Source organism: Protopterus annectens, chromosome 5.part0, assembly GCF_019279795.1.
Source record: "Protopterus annectens isolate FY-2018-M chromosome 5.part0, PAN1.0, whole genome shotgun sequence".
Taxonomy (NCBI): Eukaryota; Metazoa; Chordata; order Ceratodontiformes; family Protopteridae; genus Protopterus; species Protopterus annectens.
Genome location: NC_056735.1, coordinates 1141662616 through 1141681655, shown reverse-complemented (window position 1 = coordinate 1141681655; position 19040 = coordinate 1141662616). Strand labels below are relative to the sequence as shown.

Sequence of the window (19040 nt, the reverse complement as noted above, 5' to 3'; positions counted from 1 at the left end):
CACAGTGATATGGTAGAGACTGCAGCAAACAAAATGTTATACTATATCCTCAGTGGAATAGACTCTGTATGTAAATGAGTAATGCTTCCATCCTACAAAACCTTGGTCAGACCATATCTAGATTAATGCATGTAGTTTTGTGAGGCCATGTAAAGAATAACAGGTCAGGCTTTTGGAAGGAATACAGAAGAAAATACTAGAAAAATGTCTGGGATGGAGAAGGAATATAACCAGAGGCTAGAGAAGCAGCAGCTATTCACAATAAAATCATAAGAAACATGGGGACATGACAGTGGTGCAGAAGCTCATGCCAAAGAGAGATGTAAAGAAGTCATTCTGAATAGGAATGTGAGACTGGAAAGAAAAAGGATATTTACTGGATCTCTGAAAGTACTTATTCAAAGAAAGGGTTAGGAACCCATGGAATTGACTACCAGAATGTCTGGCACAGAGGAAATCTGCTAATGTGCTGAATAAGGCATTGATGAGGTGGACAATGGTTAAGTGGGAAGTCAGATATGGAGGAAAGGTAGACTGTTATGGCACTTCAAATTACAAATTAGACAGATGTATTGTCTCCATCTGCCATCAAGCAAATGTAAAGTAATCAATGTCATCAGAAAGAAGTCATTCAAGCAGTAATAGTTCTTGTTGATAGCGATGATTTAGTCTTGCCTCCAGGCACCAATAATGATATGAACTTCTTACCTTTTATTTCTTGATACCCTATTTAATCAAGATCTAATGAAACACTTTTAATATGTGATCTGATCTATCCAACAACTGAATCATTTTAAGTAACTGTGGAGATTATATATGCAAGCAATAATGCCTGACAAGGTATGTGTTAATGTGTAATTAATGCCCGCCCAGGGGTGTTATGAGGCCCGACTCCACAGGTGGAAGGACTCTACACCCCTGGAAGGGGGTTAATTACACATTAAACACACCCTGGAGGGTGTTACTGTGCTTAGACAATGGGTTCTCTGTAAAATTGTGTTTTACTTGCTTATTTATTTTTTTAAGTACTATATTATTTTTTTATATATTTTTAATGAAAAATAGTTCCTCCGCCTACTGTTTCAGACTTGCAGTAGTATATGTTAATGGTGATGGAAAAGCATTTTACATCAAATATATATAAAAAATAATATAATGGTTAAAAAAAAAATAAGCAAGTGAAACACAGCAAATTTACATACAGCCCATTCTCTCTGCCATACACACATACACAGTCTCTTCTGCTTTCACACACATACATACACACAGTCTCCTCTGTTTTCATACACACATTCACTTACACAAGATCTGTCTCACCCTCTTTCTCAAGCTCTCAAGTCTCCAGCTGCTTTCATATACACATTCAGTCTCACTCTCTCTCAATCTCTCTCACAGGCAGTCACTTCTGCTTACATACATGCATTCACTCACACATCACTCTCGCTTTCTCTCTCACTCTCTCCATCTCTCTCACACACACACACACACACACACACACACACACACACACACACACACACACACACACACACACACATACATACACACACACACACATACACACACACACATACACACACACACACACACACACACACACACACACACACACACACACACACACACACACACACACACACACACACACACTTTCTGCTTTCATGCACACACACGCAGACAGAAACAGACTTCTGTTTCGCTCAGTCACTCTATATCTTACTCGCATATGCACATACACTCTCACGCCGTATTTTCTTTTCTTCTTTTATACTTGCTAAACAGCAAAAGCGCTGCTTAGCGAGTGTAAAATAACGGTTTGCTCACTCTCGCTTTCACTGACATGCACGCATACATTCACACACAAACATAAACACACACACAGACACACACGTACCTTTTTTGTTGTTGTCTTCTTTTTTATATTTTACACTTGCTAAACAGCAAAAATGCTGCTTAGCGAGAGTACAATAATGGCGGACGTTCTGTTTCCTCAGTCTGAGCTCCATTGCAGCTTGATAAGCTGCCCTGAAGCGGTGGACTCGTTTTTTCACCGGGCATTACTTGTACATTAATAATACCCTGCTGGAGAACACTCATTTTCCAATCAGGGTATTGATGTACAGTTTGCCATTGTCTAATACAAAATAATCTTTTAACTCCATTAAGCAGTGCCAGACAGGAGTGGATCACTTCACAATGCTGGTTTAAATAATGTATCATGGTGCATATAGGAAAGTTTCTAATGCTAATTATTCAACAAGCAGAGGACATATTTTTCAACTAAACTAGCTAGACGACTTCAATGGATATTCTACTGAATGAAGACAGTTATCCTTTAGCATAAGTAAAGAAAAATATAAGCACCACATTTAAACACCATAGGATAGTAATTAGATAATGCAAGACTGAGTATGAACTGCAATTAGCTATGGGCTTTAGTAGTAACACATGTGTGTCTGTGTGTGTGTTTATGTTTGTGTGTGAATGTATGCGTGCATGTCAGTGAAAGCGAGAGTGAGCAAGCCGTTATTTTACATCCACTAAGCAGCGCTTTTGCTGTTTAGTGAGTGTTGGGAGGGTGGCCTAATGGTTAAGGTGTTTGCCTTACAAACACAAGATACAGGGTTTGAATCTCACAGGGGATAATTCACTAGGCTTAAAATGGCTCACAAGGGCAGTCAGCCTAGTACTAATCTATGAACCTTTTACATTTTTAAATAAGCGGAAAAAGAAATCTGGGGCAGTAAAGACATTTATCTACAATAGCAAAACCTACAGGCAAATGTCTGATATTGTAGAGATCTTAGCTGACATTTCCAGGGATATATGAACATAAATGACTGCTTTTTTTTTTAGCCCAACATAACAAAAATATATCATCCCCTGTTTTTACAATACTGAGGTTTTAAGGCCTTAACTATCATTAAATGAAATAGCTGTATGGCTGCCAGTGGTGTACCTGGTCTACTTGTTTCTAGTCTTAAAGATGAACAAAATGACATTTTACTTGTACTATTTAATCTCTCCTTCCTATACTACTTGTACCATCATCATCATCAAACTTTGCTGAAGCTATTCCAGCTTTCAAGGATGGCACTTCCACCCAAGTGTGGATCTGTTAGTCTTATTAACATTTATATATATTGATTATCCATCTAGATGTTTTCCTACATGGCTTTTGAATTGTTTAGACATAGTAAGGTTTACTAAGGTTAACAAGAGTGTTTGCCAAAAAGGAAATCAAAAGTATCGGAATTCAAAATCTAAACCAGCTGTAATTGCTGTACTGAATATAGTAATGGACACAAACGAACCGGACATGCCATCTTTAGAAAAGGGAAGGAGTAAATTACATAGAAATAAATCGAATTTAGTGGAATAAAATATGCAGGATAATGTTCAGAAAGAGGAGTGAGGTTTAAATGAAGGCAGAAACTGAGCAATTTATATTATGTTGGAGAGAATAATTTCTAAAAAGAAAATGTGTACTCATTCAAATAAAAATGTCACTATGATTTGTTTTCTATAAAAGTATATGTAACAATGTCACTGTAAACTGTGACTTAACGGTATTTAAAAATACAATAACACATCTCATGCAGCAGTATTAGATTAATTACACTGGGCACAAACCCTTACTAATTTAATTGGTTGAATCTTTGGGTTAAGGCCAGAAAGTTTAGGGTCAGGGTCACAATAACATGATAGACTTCTAAGTAAAAATAAACTAGGAGCAGATATTACAGTCCTCAGCCATTGGGCATACTCTGTTTAAAGGGGTCTTTTCTGTTTAATACTGACACCCACAAAGCCTACTTAACCAAACTGAAGATAATCCAAACTTTACCGAACACAATGGTTATGGGGGATTTCAATTATCCCACCCTCAACTCGGAAACCTACTCTAGCCCAAACTCACTAGCACAAAAGTTCCTTGACTTTGTGAATTCAAATGCCCTGCAGCAAACTGTCCATACATTGACAAGAGGAACAAATATTCTAGATCTGGTCCTCACCAACATGTCAAACAGGTGCACTGCTGCAATTTTTGGACCCTCATTAGTTAAAACTGACCAAAAAATCAGCCACCCTCGAACTGACACTAACACCAGAACTCACAAAGGATGAAATCAGACTAAAAAACTTCACTAAGGCAAACTATACCCTCCTACGTGAAGGTATAAATGCATTCCAAGCCCCACCCCAAGCTAAAAGTAGTAACTATACTGAAGCTTACACAAATGCCCTGTACAATAACTTGCATAAGTGTATAAACTCGGCTGTACCAGAGCCCGAAGTAAAATCAAGCTGCCATGGTGGACTTCCAGCATCAATAAACTCTACAATAAGCACAAAAAGTTGCTGTCCAAGAAAATAAAGACAAGAACCCCACAATGGAAAAGCACCATCCTCAGCCTTAACATGTGAATAAGACAACTTGTCAAATCCTCCAAGAGCTCCTTTGAGAGAAACCTAGCAAGTACTGCCAAGGATAACCATAAGGCCTTTCACAGCTATGTATGTAACCTAAAGGGTAGGACCCAAGCATGCGCAGAACTGGTGGTCAACAGTATCACACACACTGAACCCACAGAGATAGCAAACTCGCTAGTGGATAGGCTTGGCGATAATTTCACTCCCTTATCTCCTTCTAACATACAACAAACCCTCCTCCAAACCCCCCCCCACCTTACACATCTGAAGAACAGGTCCTCAAAGTCCTGTCCAAGGCAAAGAAGACTGCCTCTATGGGACCAGATGGCATTCCAGGATGTCTTCTAGAAAGGCTAAAATATGAACTATCGTCACCACTAAGTACCCTTTTCAATCATAGCCTAAATGCAGGCTTTGTTTCAGCAGTATGGAGAACAGGTACAGTTATTCCCCTCCACAAAGGTGGCCTAGCAACAGACCCATAAGCCTGATCAGTCTCATCTGTAAGGCCATGGAATGTATCATTATGGACCTCATAAATAAAGACATAGGTGACCCCCAAACTCTGGATCCTACTCAATTCGGCTTCATGAAGGGCAGATCCTGCCTGTTAAATCTGGTGTATTTCTCTGAAAGTGTAACCAGGGCCACTGATGAGGGCAAATCTGTGCACTCAGCATACCTCGACCTGGTAAAGGCTTTTGGCACAATCCCACATTCAGGCATTAACAATAAACTTAGCAAACTGAATATAAACCCCTTCGTTGTAAGATGGGTTGCCAACTGGCTCACAATCCGGACAAACACTATCAAAGTGAGTGACTCCACATCAACCAGCAGACCTGTTACCAGCGGGTGGTCACAGGGGTCAGTGCTGGGTCCCCTGCTGTTTGGTATATAATTCTCAGACGTTCAGGTCAAAACTAAAGGCTTGTGGCTGATGAAGTTTGCAGATGACTGCAAATTAGCTGCAATCACTGAATCCCCAAATGATGCAAGTATACTCCAGGAGGGTCTCACACAGACCAACGACTGGTGTACTAGAATTGATCTCAAACTTGAATGCAAAGAAATGCATCATCATTCCCTTCAGCACAATGTTCCTTCACACTATCAAATCAACAACAATACCCTAAGTATCCATGAAGTGGTAAGGGACCTGGGATCACAGGTTGATCATGACCTTAACTTCGACCACCACGTGTCTACAATTGTAAGGAAAGCTTTCCACATAGCTCACTTGATTAGTAAAGGCATCGCCTCGAGAGCAAAAGTTATAACCCCCCCCTCATACTCAGCACTTATCCAGCCCATAATTGAGTATAAGTCCCCATTCAGTATATTCCATACTAAGCACCTTCAGCAATTAGAAAGATCTCAGAGGTTTCTAACAAAGAAGATCAAGGGCCTCCAGCATGCGCCTTACACGGACCGACTAAAGTCCCTGTCACTATACTCCATATACTATAGACTTCTTAGGGGAAACTTTATGCCTGGCCTACAGAGCAACCCAAGACCCAAACCTAATGAACTTACTGCATATCTGTAAATCAAATGGGTCTAGGGCTACCCATTCCAGGGACTTAAATATGGCCTGTGACTTAAATAGGACATGCTGAAGGGAACGGATTTATGTCCCAGTGACTGCCACGTCTTTGGAACAGGCTACCAATTCAGGTGAAACAGAGCACCTCTATGACACTGTTCAAGAGGAAACCTGGAAGAGTGGATGGGGCACAGTAATTTCTTACCAGGGATAGTGCCCACAACCCTCCTGGACATGGGCAGTCATCACTAAATGCAATATTGGGTATTGACTAATACTTCTACAACATTACATTGAGTTGAAACGGCTAGTCTTAAAATGACCTCTGGGTCAATAGTCTAGTAATCTCCTAGGATCCTATTTATTGGTTGTGTGCATATACTGATTGTAAATAAAATGCTATTATAACCAATAGCAATAATTTGAACTAGTTACAAACTTTACAGGTTCTAAATAATTGGTGTATATCAAAATCCTATTTAAAAAGACAGGAAAATATGCATCTGGGCCACCTGGAATTTATGAAAATAATGTCATTACTAATACAATTACTTAACATGTTAAGTATTGTAAAGATTTGGACACCACCATGGGTGAAAATTTTAAGTTTGATGTAAATATATCCTTACTAGTTAGAAGAGCCTGAAGTATAAAAATTCACTGTCCTATGTTGCTGCTCTAATTGTATTAAGGTTTACCTACAGCCTTCCTTGAATATAATAATGCTTTCTGTCATTATAACACAGTTTTCTCACCTTGAATGAGCACATACTGCAAAAAATCCTGGAACAGCACCACGGCTAAGGCTGTATGAAAACACAAAGGCTTAGAAACAAATGTAGTTTAATTTCGAGCAAACAAAACAAAGACCTGTGTACAACAAAGATGAGCACCTTCGACAAAACTTCACCTTCTTCAGATCATGTAGTACAAAGGTTCCTGTTGGTTAAAATAACAATAATTAGCCAATCATGTCTGTTACAGATGACACATCTTTAAAAATTAACTAATCAAAAAGTCAAATATTAAAACCAGGAAGCATTGTTGTTGTTGCGTCTTTCAGCTTTTCCCGGTTAGGGGTCACCACAGCGGAACTCCGGTCTGCTAATGACTGGTAGTTGATTTTTACGTGCCGAGTTACCAGCCCTGATGCACAACCTTCAACGAAGGAACGCCCATTCACGCATGTCTCCACACAGAAGACGCTCTAGCTGAGAATCGAACCGGACAGTGTCTTACTGTGAGACGACAACGCTACCGCAGCTCCACCACCGCAGTACAAAAACCAGGAAGCATAATAGTTGAAAATATGCCTAACCAATCATGGACTAGAAAGGGTTCTAATAACCAATGTAAAAAAGTTCTTGGATTAGAATAGTATCATTAATAACAAATTATATTATAAAAACCTTATACAAATTCAAATTGCATAATGTCATAAAATGTTAACCTCTAGATATTTCAGACTGAGTACATGTATATAATGTATTAATGCATACTTAATTCCATCTGCTTCCATGATTAAGCGTGGTGGTTAACACAATACTTTTATAAAAATATATCCTCGTTTACAAAAAGGTTAAATAAAATAAAAAAAATATATTTACTTGTTATTAGAAAATATACCCATAAGGTCTAAAAAGGATACGTCTGCATTCGCGGTTATATCATTTAGGACATTAGTTAAGTAAACCAATCAAAAAAAAGTTTAAAATTCATACAGCCAATCAGCTAATAGCTACAGCTACGGTCATAGCCATAGACAATATTAAGAAGCAGCTTGTAATATAATTAAATGAAAGTCTGCCTAGCCACTATTTATTAGGAGGAGTACTGAGATGTTTTCTATTGAGGTTATGGCAAATCCCACTAATAACATTAAAATAACTTTTAAAATATTGACCTGTCAATGTACAGTCAAATCAATTATTGGTTCGGCAGAAACACTAAATTTACCACTGGTAGCATTGAAATAACTATTAAAATGTTTGCCTATCAATGTACAGGCCAGCTCAATTATTATTTCAGCCAAAACATTGAAATTTGCATTGCTTAGAGAGCCATTCATATAGCTATGGCCCTTCTCACTCAATGTGTTCACTAAGCGTATGAGTTGAAACATTTTATATTTAGGAAAAAGCAGAAATATATATATATATATATATATATATATATATATATATATATATATATATATATATATAAATAAAGATAGCCCGTTCATATTTACTTTTACGGTCTTTTCTTATTTACAGTTGGATTCATGCTATAGGTGCTTACTGAATGGTTGTCATCCAATCAGGATTTCACCTAAAAACTATGTAAATCAAGGATCTAAGGCCGTCCACATTGGCAGATACGGCCTCTTATGTATACACAGTAAGGATCAGATCATTCAAACATATATCGTGGCCAATCCACAAAAGACTAATGAAATCCTAATATGTCCGTAGCTCAACCAATCAAATACAAAATGAGTAAACCCTGAACGAAGTCAATAATTAAAAGCAGAGACCATCCGTTTTCACAGCTATGGCTCTATTCACAGTAGAACTAATACAAAAGGATCAATAGACGTTTATTCTAAGACATAAAAATTACACAAAAAAACAAAAACAAAATTCAATCTCATTCATTGTTGCAGTCACTTCCGCATAAATGCCTGCTTTCAAATAATTGGTGCTGGCTGAATGACAGTCAGCCAATCATATATGCAAACAAGTGCTATACTAAGTAACAAACAGAGACCACTCAGGCTACGGTCTCTTCCGCATTTGCGGTAAGGGTCAATCAAGTCTGACAATCAAAAAAATGGCCAATCAACAAAGAGCTTAACACCTCTGTTTAAAATTGTCCGCAACTCAATTAATTGTTGCAGTCACTTCCATATTCATAACTTAATTCAAATGATTGGTACTGGCTGGGTTACAGTCAGCCAGTCATCAATTCTTAATAAGAGCTGTGTAAAACAAAAAGCAAAGGCCGTCCACATTTGCGGCTATGGTCTTTTCCGCATATGCGGTAAGGCCAGTCATAATTAACAGTCAAAGGGAATGGCCAATCAACAAAGGGCTTGCCAACTCTGCTTAAATTTCTGTTCAGCATATCCATGACTCAATCCATGAATAAGAGACGCATAAAAAACAACTGAAAAACTAAAAAAACAAAAAGAACACTTCATCCTACACACAGATTTTTGTTTAGAGCCATTGAGGTTATCCAACCAACCACCAGGGGAGGAGACTATTCTCATCGTACTGAACTTTGTGAAATGAAATGGATTACTAATTCGAGAAGTACCCAATCCCCAGGTCTTAATAATTTGATACCTCTTAAACTGGCCCTTAAAAATAGGCATCTCAAAGCAAACAAATGATCTTAAATTGCTATATTAATCTCAAGTTATTATATTTTGTACATTCTGATTTTAGAAGTTGTCTTTAGATATAATTAGGATGCAAACGGAACTGGTTGATCTTAATAAATTACAACTAACAAGTTGGTTAATTTTGCTGATCATCAGTGTATTGTTTTCCTTCTGTATATACATGTAGAGGGGTGTTTTCCCCCTTTTTATTCCCTTTTTGTATGTGCCATAAATAGAGACCACCATATTGCTTTTGAAGTGGAATAGATTCATTTTGTCCCTTTTTAATGTCCATTAGCTCTTCGTATGACAGCTCAATTAGGAAACGATAGTACTGCAAATAGAGGTTACCATATTACTCAAAGTGGGATAGATTGATTCTCCCCTTTTGTGTGGTAGTTTATTTATGTAATGTTAGTTAAACAGTCATTTTATTTTTTAAATTATTGCCTCTTAGACACCAGTCCATGAGTATTTTTTGAGTCTGTTATTGGGTTTAATTAGTTGATACAATCTTCAATAACGTTAGTTAAAAGCATTTTCATGTGTGGTTTATTTAAACCTAAAAATGTCCAATTTTTGCCTTTGCATTCTTTTACTTTGTTAATTTGTGAATGGTTAATCTTTTGATATAGCAACGTATGTAAATGCATATCATTCATTTTAACTGTGTTTTTGTAGCAACACACATTTTCTACATTTTACAACTGAGTAGGTTTTGACTACATAAAAACATGTCACCACTGAGTACATTTTAATGTGTGTATACCGACACTGACCAAATTCATGTAATACTTTACATTAATATGTTATAGTTTTTTACATTTATAGATATTCCTTTCACAAGAATTTTTGTTTGCTTGTTTTTTGGCTGTGTTTGGTTGATTCTTTGTGTGTTTCCTGTCCATGGATTGAACTGTGGACTCGCAGAGCTGGATTTCGGGTGGAGCTTGCAGGCTCTCTGTTGTTTGATGTTCTTTTTTTTTTTTAGTTTTTCACTTGTTTTTTTAGGAGTCTCTTATTCACGAATTGAGTCATGGACACACTGAACATAAATTTAAGCAGAGTTGACAACCCCTTTTGTTGATAGGCCATTCTCTTTGACTGTTAATTATGATTGGCCTTACTGCATATGCAGAAAAGACCGTAGCTGCAAATGCGGACGGCCTTTGCTTTTTGTTTTACACAGCTTTTATTAAAAATTGATGATTGGCTGACTGTAACTAAGCCAGTACCAATCATTTGAATTAAGTTATGAATATGGAAGTGACTGCAACAATTAACTGAGTTGTGGACAATTTTAAAAAGAGCTGTTAAGCACTTTATTGACTGGACATTTTTTTTCGATTGTCAAACCTGATTGGCCCTTACAACGACTGCGGAAGAGACCGTAGCCACAAATGTGGACGGTCTCTGCTTGTTAGTTAGTATAGCTCTTGTTTGAATATATGATTGGCTGACTGTCATTCAGCCAGCACCAATTATTTGAAAGCAGGCGTTTATGCGGAAGTGACCACAACAATGAATGAGATTGGATTTTATTTTTGTTCTTTGTGTAATTTTTATATGTCTTAGGATAAACGTCTATTGATCCTTTTGTATTAGTTCTACTGTGAATAGAGCCATAGCTGTGAAAACAGATGGTCTCTGCTTTTACTTATTGACTTCGTTCAGGGTTTACTCATTTTGTATTTGATTGGTTGAGCTACGGACATATTGGGATTTCATTGGCCTTTCGTGGATTGGCCATGATATATGTTTGAACGATTTGATTGGTCCTTACTGTGTATACGTAAGAGGCCGTATCTGCCAATGCAAACAGCCTTAGCTCCTTGATTTACATAGTTTTTAGGTGAAATACTGATTAGGTGCTTACTGAATGGCTATCATCCATAGCACAAGTCCAACTGTAAATACGAAAAGACCATGGAAGAAGATATGAACGGCCTATCTTTATATACATTTCTGCTTTTTCCTAAATACAAAATGTTTCAACTCATACGCTTAGTGAACACATTGAGCGAGACGGGCCATAGCTATATGAATGGCTCTCTAAGCTAATGTAAATTTCAATGTTTTGGCGGAAATAATAATTGAGCTGGCCTATACATTGATAGGCAAACATTTTAATGGTTATTTCAATGCGACCAGTGGTAAATTTAGCGTTTCAGCCAAACCAATTGATTTGGCTTGTACATTGACAGGTCAATATTTTAATAGTTATTTTAACGTTATTAGTGGGATTAGCCATAACCTTAATAGAAAACATCTCATTACGCCCTCCTAATAAATAGTGGCTAGGCAGACTTTCATTTAATTACACTACAAGCTGCTTCTTAATGTTGTCTATGGCTATGACCATAGCTGTAGCTACGGATGTTCCCCATCACAGTATTCCAGCTTTGTATAGGCTATTAGCTGATTGGCTGTATGAATCTTAAACAGTTTTTGGATTGGTTTACTTAACTAATGTCCTAAGTGATATACCCGCGAAGGCAGACGTATCTTTTTTAGACCTTATAAGTATATTTTCTATTAACAACAAGTAAATATACTTTTTTATTTTATTTAACCTTTTTGTAAATGAGGATATATTTTTATAAAAGTATTGTGTTAACCACCACGCTTAATTACGGAAGCAGATGGAAGTAAGTATGCATTAATACATTATATACATGTACTCAATCTGAAATATCTAGAGGTTAACATTTTATGACATTATACAATTTGAATCTGTATAAGGTTTTTATAATATAATTTGTTACTAATGATACTATTCTAATCCAAGAACTTTATTTCATTGGTTATTAGAACCCTTTCTAGTCCATGATTGGTTAGGCATATTTTCAGCTATTATGCTTCCTGGTTTTAATGTTTGACTTTTTGACTGGTTAATTTTTAAAGGTGTGTCAACTGTAACATACATGATTGGCTAATTATTGTTATTTTAACCAATAGGGACCTTTGTATTACATGATCTGAAGAAGGCGAAGTTTTGCCGAAAGCACTCAACTTTTACACAGACCTTTGTTTTGTTTGCTCAAAATTAAATTACGTTTGTTCCTAAGCCTTTGTGTTTTCATACAGCCTTAGCCGTGGTGCTATTCCAGGATTTTTTTGCAGTTTTTGCTTCGTTTCAGCATGAGTAAGATATTTACTTTCTACTTGAATGAGCACATGGGTATTTTACTAGGAAAATTAGTGGTGTAAAATTCTAAAAATACCATGAGAGATTGACTACAAGAATTCAGACAACAATCAGATATTGATTTGTAAGTGGGGGATTATGTAAAATTTCAATTTGTATCAATGACTCGGTGTTAGAACTTTTCCATCTATAATTATAAAACTCAGCTAGAACTACATAAGAATGAGGGTTTTTGTTAAAGCACCACAACATTATACAGCAATGTAAGCGACAGTTTCAAGTCCGTTTCTTGCAGATACAGAGCTAGCTACTTGTATTAGTCAGAACAGTAACATCTTTAAATCAGTTCAGACTTCTAGTAGATTTTCATATGGAGAATGATACATATTTCTAATCACAGAAGTAGCTCATAATGAATTTGGTTACAACCTAGATTCTAATGTATGTACTTCAAGTTATTATTGCTATCCATGAGCTAACACAGTGTGGGACAGAATATTTTTATTGCTGGTCACAGCATTTTGAGTTTTGCATTTCTGCCATTCACATGATACCATTTTCTCCTAACAATGTATATTTAGTCAAATATTTGACAGGTACAGTTGCATTTTAATGTAAAGTTTCTTAACCTGTTGATTACTTCTGGCAGTAAATTAATGAACATATATTCTTCCATGTGAATTAGTAAATGCAACTCAAAATTCAGTTATATAAAACAAAATCATTGGCTGTAGAAAAGAACATGTAGGCCCATGCAGTATACACATTTAACAGTATCAGTTTGAATATTACAGTTTACCTGACAGCTGAAATCTGTCACCTCATCTGTTTCACTCTTCTCTCTTGTAAGATTGGTCTAGACTGTACGCTGCAAAAAAAGAAGACTGCTATCAGTAAACTACCATCTACAACAAGAGCTCTGTGACATAGCCTACTAGTAAACCTCACTCCTAGACAGTTCCTATTTAATATTTTATTTTAATGCTTCAAAATATTAATTTAAGACTATTGTGTTACCCTGTAGGAATGTGCTTTATTAATTATCAGAAAGGTATGAACAGAGCCATACCTACCTATTTGGATGCCCCCCTCAACTATGCACCTGGGGGTCCTCACATACTTTAGAGAAAAAAACTTTCTATGAGAAATGCAGCAAACCCCTTGGTACATCTTATATCACAAGTAAAACCAGCTGCAAAACACGAACTCAAAAGAGAAAACTTGCAGAGAAAACCAGTTTAATAAAAAGCAAAGCTTTCGGGCGTAACCCTTCTTCAATACTAATACATTCAAACACTAAACTCTAGAAACTTACAGGTCTAAAATCACATTAGTGTTGCATACAGGTTCATCAAAAGTGTCTAAGGCATCAAGTGCTTCTTTATAAGTAGGCTTTTGATAATTAGAGGTTGTATGATAATCAGATTTAGGCCAAGAGAAAATATTCCCCTTTTGGAAGTCCCCAACGTCACGTAAAAGTTTACGTTTCTTAGTAGCTTCCATTCTTATGTCGAGGGTATGCAGTCTATCTAGCATTTGCTGAAAGACATGAATTAACTTAAAAAAAACAGAAAGTTCCATAATGGCATTTTCCATGGTGAAGATTTCTTTTTTATATTCATCTTTGTTATACACAATTGGCTGCTAAAACTGGTACTTTTCCATGTTTTAACTGTGTTGCCTGTGCTTGCATCTTAGGGAATGGTAGTGATATTTTCACTCATCCTGCCAATGGACAAGTATTTAATTTTAAAATTACAGCTACTTGTAACACCACTTTTGTGGTTTATTTGGCTACCTGCATCTCATGCAGTTCATTTTACGTGGGAAAAACAATACGTAAGCTTAAGGAACGTGTTATAGACCATAATTCTGAAATTAGGAGAAATTGTGACAATAATGCACTATGTAAACATATTAAAACTTGTGGTGAAACACATACATTTAAGTTTAGAGTGATTGATGCTCTATGCCCAAATGAAAGAGGTGGTGATGTCAACAACCGCCTTGAGCTCAAAGAATTTGAATGGATATTGAGATTAGCTGCTGACACTCATCCTGGTTTAAATAGCACTGTCAGTTTAAAACCTGTGTTAGTTAAGCTACGCAATACTGTAAAGTAATATTTTATACTGTGTATCTACACATCTTTTAATATATTTTATGTATATGTCTTTAATTTATAATTTGTTTTCTGTCACATGATTTCATTTGGCTGCTGGTCATGTGATTTTAGACCTGTATTTAAGTTTCTAGAGTTTAGTGTTTGAATGTATTAGTATTGAAGAAGGGTTACGCCCAAAAGCTTTGCTTTTTATTAAACTGGTTTTCTCTGCAAGTTTTCTCTTTTTACATCTTATATCACACTGAATACACTTAAACACTTCATTCCAGGCTGTAAATGCACAGAATTCATTTTGGAATGTCAGTAGTGCACCAACAACCTACTGACTGGCATCTTCCAATCACACCCACTAACATCTTGTGCCTGAGCCAGCTGCCCCTTCACCCCGCTCTAGCTAGGCCTCTGGATGTGAATATATACAAAACTACTAATCAGATGAAGGAAAATACAGTCTAAAAAACAGTTTATAAACAGGATACAGTTCTGCTTTCACCTCTTTAGTCCATAGTAAGCCACAGTTATTTTCACGTATCGCCCACTCAGGTCAGAAAACAAAGCAAAATATATTGTTCTTGTCCTATGAAAATCAACACAAAAGAAAATTCAGTCATGAGCTCTGCATATTTCTATGTTTTGCAAAGTTTTTGCAAAGTTTTTCTGTGTTGTTGTTTTCTTGCATTCTGCACTTTTTCTGTATTTTGTCGCACATTTCTCAGGGTTAGTGAAATTATTTCCAAGGATTCCTAACAATGCAGGAATTCTGACTTTTGTTGTAAAACATTTGTTACTGCATTTGAGCTCAAAACCACTTAATTTTACAGTAAGACAGTCCTTTTGTACTCTGGTGGGAAAAGAGCTGAATTCAACCCATCCAGGTTGGAAACTGCTGGTGGAAACTTTATTATGTTTTTCATCCAACTGGGCTGAGTGATTAACTTAGGGTTACTACCTGTCTCACTTTGTGAGGGACAGTCCCTCTTTGGTCAGTTTTGTCTCACAAAACCTTGTAAAAATGGCCAATGTCCTGAGATTTTAGGGCAAAATTATTTCCTATATTTTACGTAATAGTTGCATAAAACATTTATTCTGTATCTGAAACACCTAAATATTATCAGAAACAGAATAAGCAAGTAAAATACAAGAATAAGCTTTTATTTAGGCAAAAAAGTGAAGTTCTGGCTTTGTACTGGCTGTGGGTATGTTCTGGCCTACAAAATCTGATGTCTGTACCACAATTGTCCAACTTTGGACCCTAGATTAACTGTGAAAAGTCTTTCATCCTGCTGGTATAAAAAAAATAAATTTCTGTGAGACTGTGCTCATTTAATCAGAGCTTCCCTGTGCCTGACGTGGTCACCTGTGACTAACTTGGACTGCTTCTAAAATTATCTAGATCTACAAAGCTGATACAAGCATTTTTTTGCACTTGCTCTAACCGTCTCAGTACTATTTAACACTTCTGTGCTGCATTTATTGATTTGATTGAATGCATCACTGTTTTTCAGCCTGCACTTGTTAAAGATACACCATCTGTTTGTTACTGCACTGCTCTTAGGTTGTTTTAACAGTATTGTAATATTTCCTAACCTCCTCTGATACCACAAAAGCTGTTTGTTTTGAGTTTGCCAAGGTTCTCTGGAGTCTGCCAAAATATTTTTTAAGTTTTGCTAAGTTTTTCTGTGTTGTTCTCTTATGTTGTACACTTTTTTTGTATTTTGTTGAACATTTCCCAGGGTTAGTGAACTTATTTCCAAGGATTCCTGATACTGCAGGAATTCTGACGTCTGTTGTAAAGCATTTGTTACTGCACTTGAGCTCAAACTCAGTTAATTTTACATTAAGAGGGTTCATTTGCACTCTGGTGGGAGCAGAGCTGATTTTAACCCATCCAAGTTGGAATGGTGGAAAGTTTATTGTGTTTTTATCTGACTGGCCTAAGTGATTAACTGTGTAAAAGTCTTTTATCCTGCTGGTATAAAAGAATTTTATTTTGTGAGTCTGTGCTCATTTATTCAGAGGCCGTCCGTGCCTTGTATATAAGCAAACTTCCCAAGTTTAAAATCCTCTATAGGAAACCCTCTCCATAGTCTCCTACGGTTCACACCTGCTTGAAGAGCTGCTATTTTGTGGAGAGGGCAGTTCCACTGCAGGTCACCTAACTGGAGCTGCTCAATGTTTACTGACTTTTGCCAGAGGTCTGGTGAGATTCTGCTGAAATCCAAAGCATCCACTGCTAAAATCAAAAAAATGTTTTTTGAGTTTTCTTTGGACTTTGCTGACTGTATTTTATCATTTTGATGCCTCATTTTGCTGATATTTACTCCATTTTTCTGCACTTTAAAAAAAGATGTTCTGTTGCTTTAAGTAGCTAGTACATAGTGGAGACTAGATTCAGATCTGCTGAATCTAGACTGTATTTTTACACTTACTCCAACTGTCTTATATCAGGAGGGCCATGCCTGCACCCTTATGGCAGAAGTGTGTAATCTGAGCCTCATCTTAGTTGGAGATTACTGGAGGAAAGCTCATTGTGTACTTTCCCACTAGTAGTTTACCTTAAAAGTGTTTAATTTTGTTTGTATTTAAGCCTCGTGTTTGCTGTGCAACAGGGTTCAGTGGCACCCTGTATAGATGCAAACACCTTCAAAGACAATTTCCTCCTAGACATTTGTTAGTGAACTCTCCCAAGCTTCCCTGTTGGATTCTGGGAAACTCAGTTGCTCACTGAGAAGCATTGCCATAGTTTGCACCCCTAGCCTTCAATAGAATAAGTCCCTTTGTTCATCCTAGAGCAAAATCTGGTTAAACTAGCCCACTCCCCAATAGTAGTTACTGTAAAAACCTGTCATAACAGACGGTCAGTTTCCAACCATTTCTCCACCCAGCCTGATTGGCATAGGCATCTTGAAGCAATGTAATAATTGCCTTATGTATACAGACAACCACTTACTCCTAAAAGAAATACAATATGTGAGAGATGTAATTACACTATGAACTTGGAATAAATTCTCTAATGTAACAACAAACCAGACATCAAGCAGGTTGTCAGAACACACACATCATCTCTCACACAAAACAAGGTCACAACACAAACCCACATAAGTTGATGTACTCAACAGAAGCCTACCAAAAGATCAGAGACCTTCTAAGCGCAGACCACTTGTACATACTGGAAAGCAAACAGAATCCACTACACATAACAACACACACACCAGTATCTCAGCAAATAAGCCTGTAAGGCAAAACACCTCAAAACCAAAAGTCCTGGTCATAGGTGACTCCATAGTGTGAGACACACAGATGTCCCCTTCACCAGGCTGGACAAGGAGACGGTCACTGTCAGCTGCCTGTCAGGTGCCAGGATGTGTCACATCACACACTCAAGTCAGTCAACAATTACCGTTATGACTCTGTCTTAGCACATGTCTGGGTGAATGACTTGAGCTGTACCTCTATGGACTATATGAAGAGAGACATGATGGAACTCTGATTATGCATCCCAGGTAGATATGTCTCTAGCCCTAAGCAGCATTCTACCTTCACCCAGGATAATGCCACTATATAGACAAAAAATAATTAACTTCAACAACTGGCTTAGCTTCCGGTTTCAATCCAGGGGGACACAGTATCTGCCAGCCTGGGAAGACAAGTTTGACAGACCACGGTGCTTTGTTAGAGATGGTGTTCACCTGCCTACTCTAGGCTTTTAGATACTGGCAAAGGCGCTTGCCTCCCCATAGTACCTTTTAGACAATGTCAAAACAGAATTTCTGATGTAAAAAAATCCACTGATGACAAACTCAAGGTCTTGCTGCTTAATGCTAGGAGCCTAAACAGGAAACTGCATTCCCCTGGAAGCACTCCTCACCTTGGAAAATGCTGACATCTGTGCAGTCACTGAGACATGGTTCATGGCCGCAGAGAGGACCCTGGCTGTGCTACGCTACAATGCCTTCCACACCCTCAGACCACAAAATTAGTGTGAAAGAACCAAAGGTGGAGGTGTATCCATCTTCATTAAATCCAAATACACTTGAAGACTGGTTAAGTAGTATGACTCTGTTGAGATACTCCACATCCAACTAACTATAGGACAAACACCCTACCACATCATTGCTAGCTACAGGTCCCCCACCATGAACCAAGAAAAGCACACCACTTACCTGGACTTACTAGAGTCACTCACTATACAGCCAAACACTTTGGTCATGGGAGATTTCAACTATCCTTCCATTAACTGAGCAACATACATGAGCACAAACATGCTCACCCTGACGTTCATGGACTTTGTTAATACAAATTCCCTGGAACAACTAGTCTGCACCCCACAACAGGCTCTCAAATGTCCTAGACTTAGTACTCACCAACATGGGAGGGGAGGGTCACTGCACTACTTCCTGTAAATTTGCCCTCCCTGGAA

General features: G+C 37.4%; 1 long non-coding RNA gene across 2 annotated transcripts in view; it reads right to left on the bottom strand.

The window, feature by feature from the left end:
• LOC122801560 overlaps nucleotides 1-19040 on the bottom strand; it is a 432544-nt gene that overhangs the window by 90110 nt on the left and 323394 nt on the right. For both annotated transcript variants that reach the window (XR_006364757.1, XR_006364758.1), the window contains exon 2: nucleotides 13295-13363. This is a non-coding gene — a long non-coding RNA (uncharacterized LOC122801560). The remainder of the gene's footprint in view (nucleotides 1-13294; nucleotides 13364-19040) is intronic.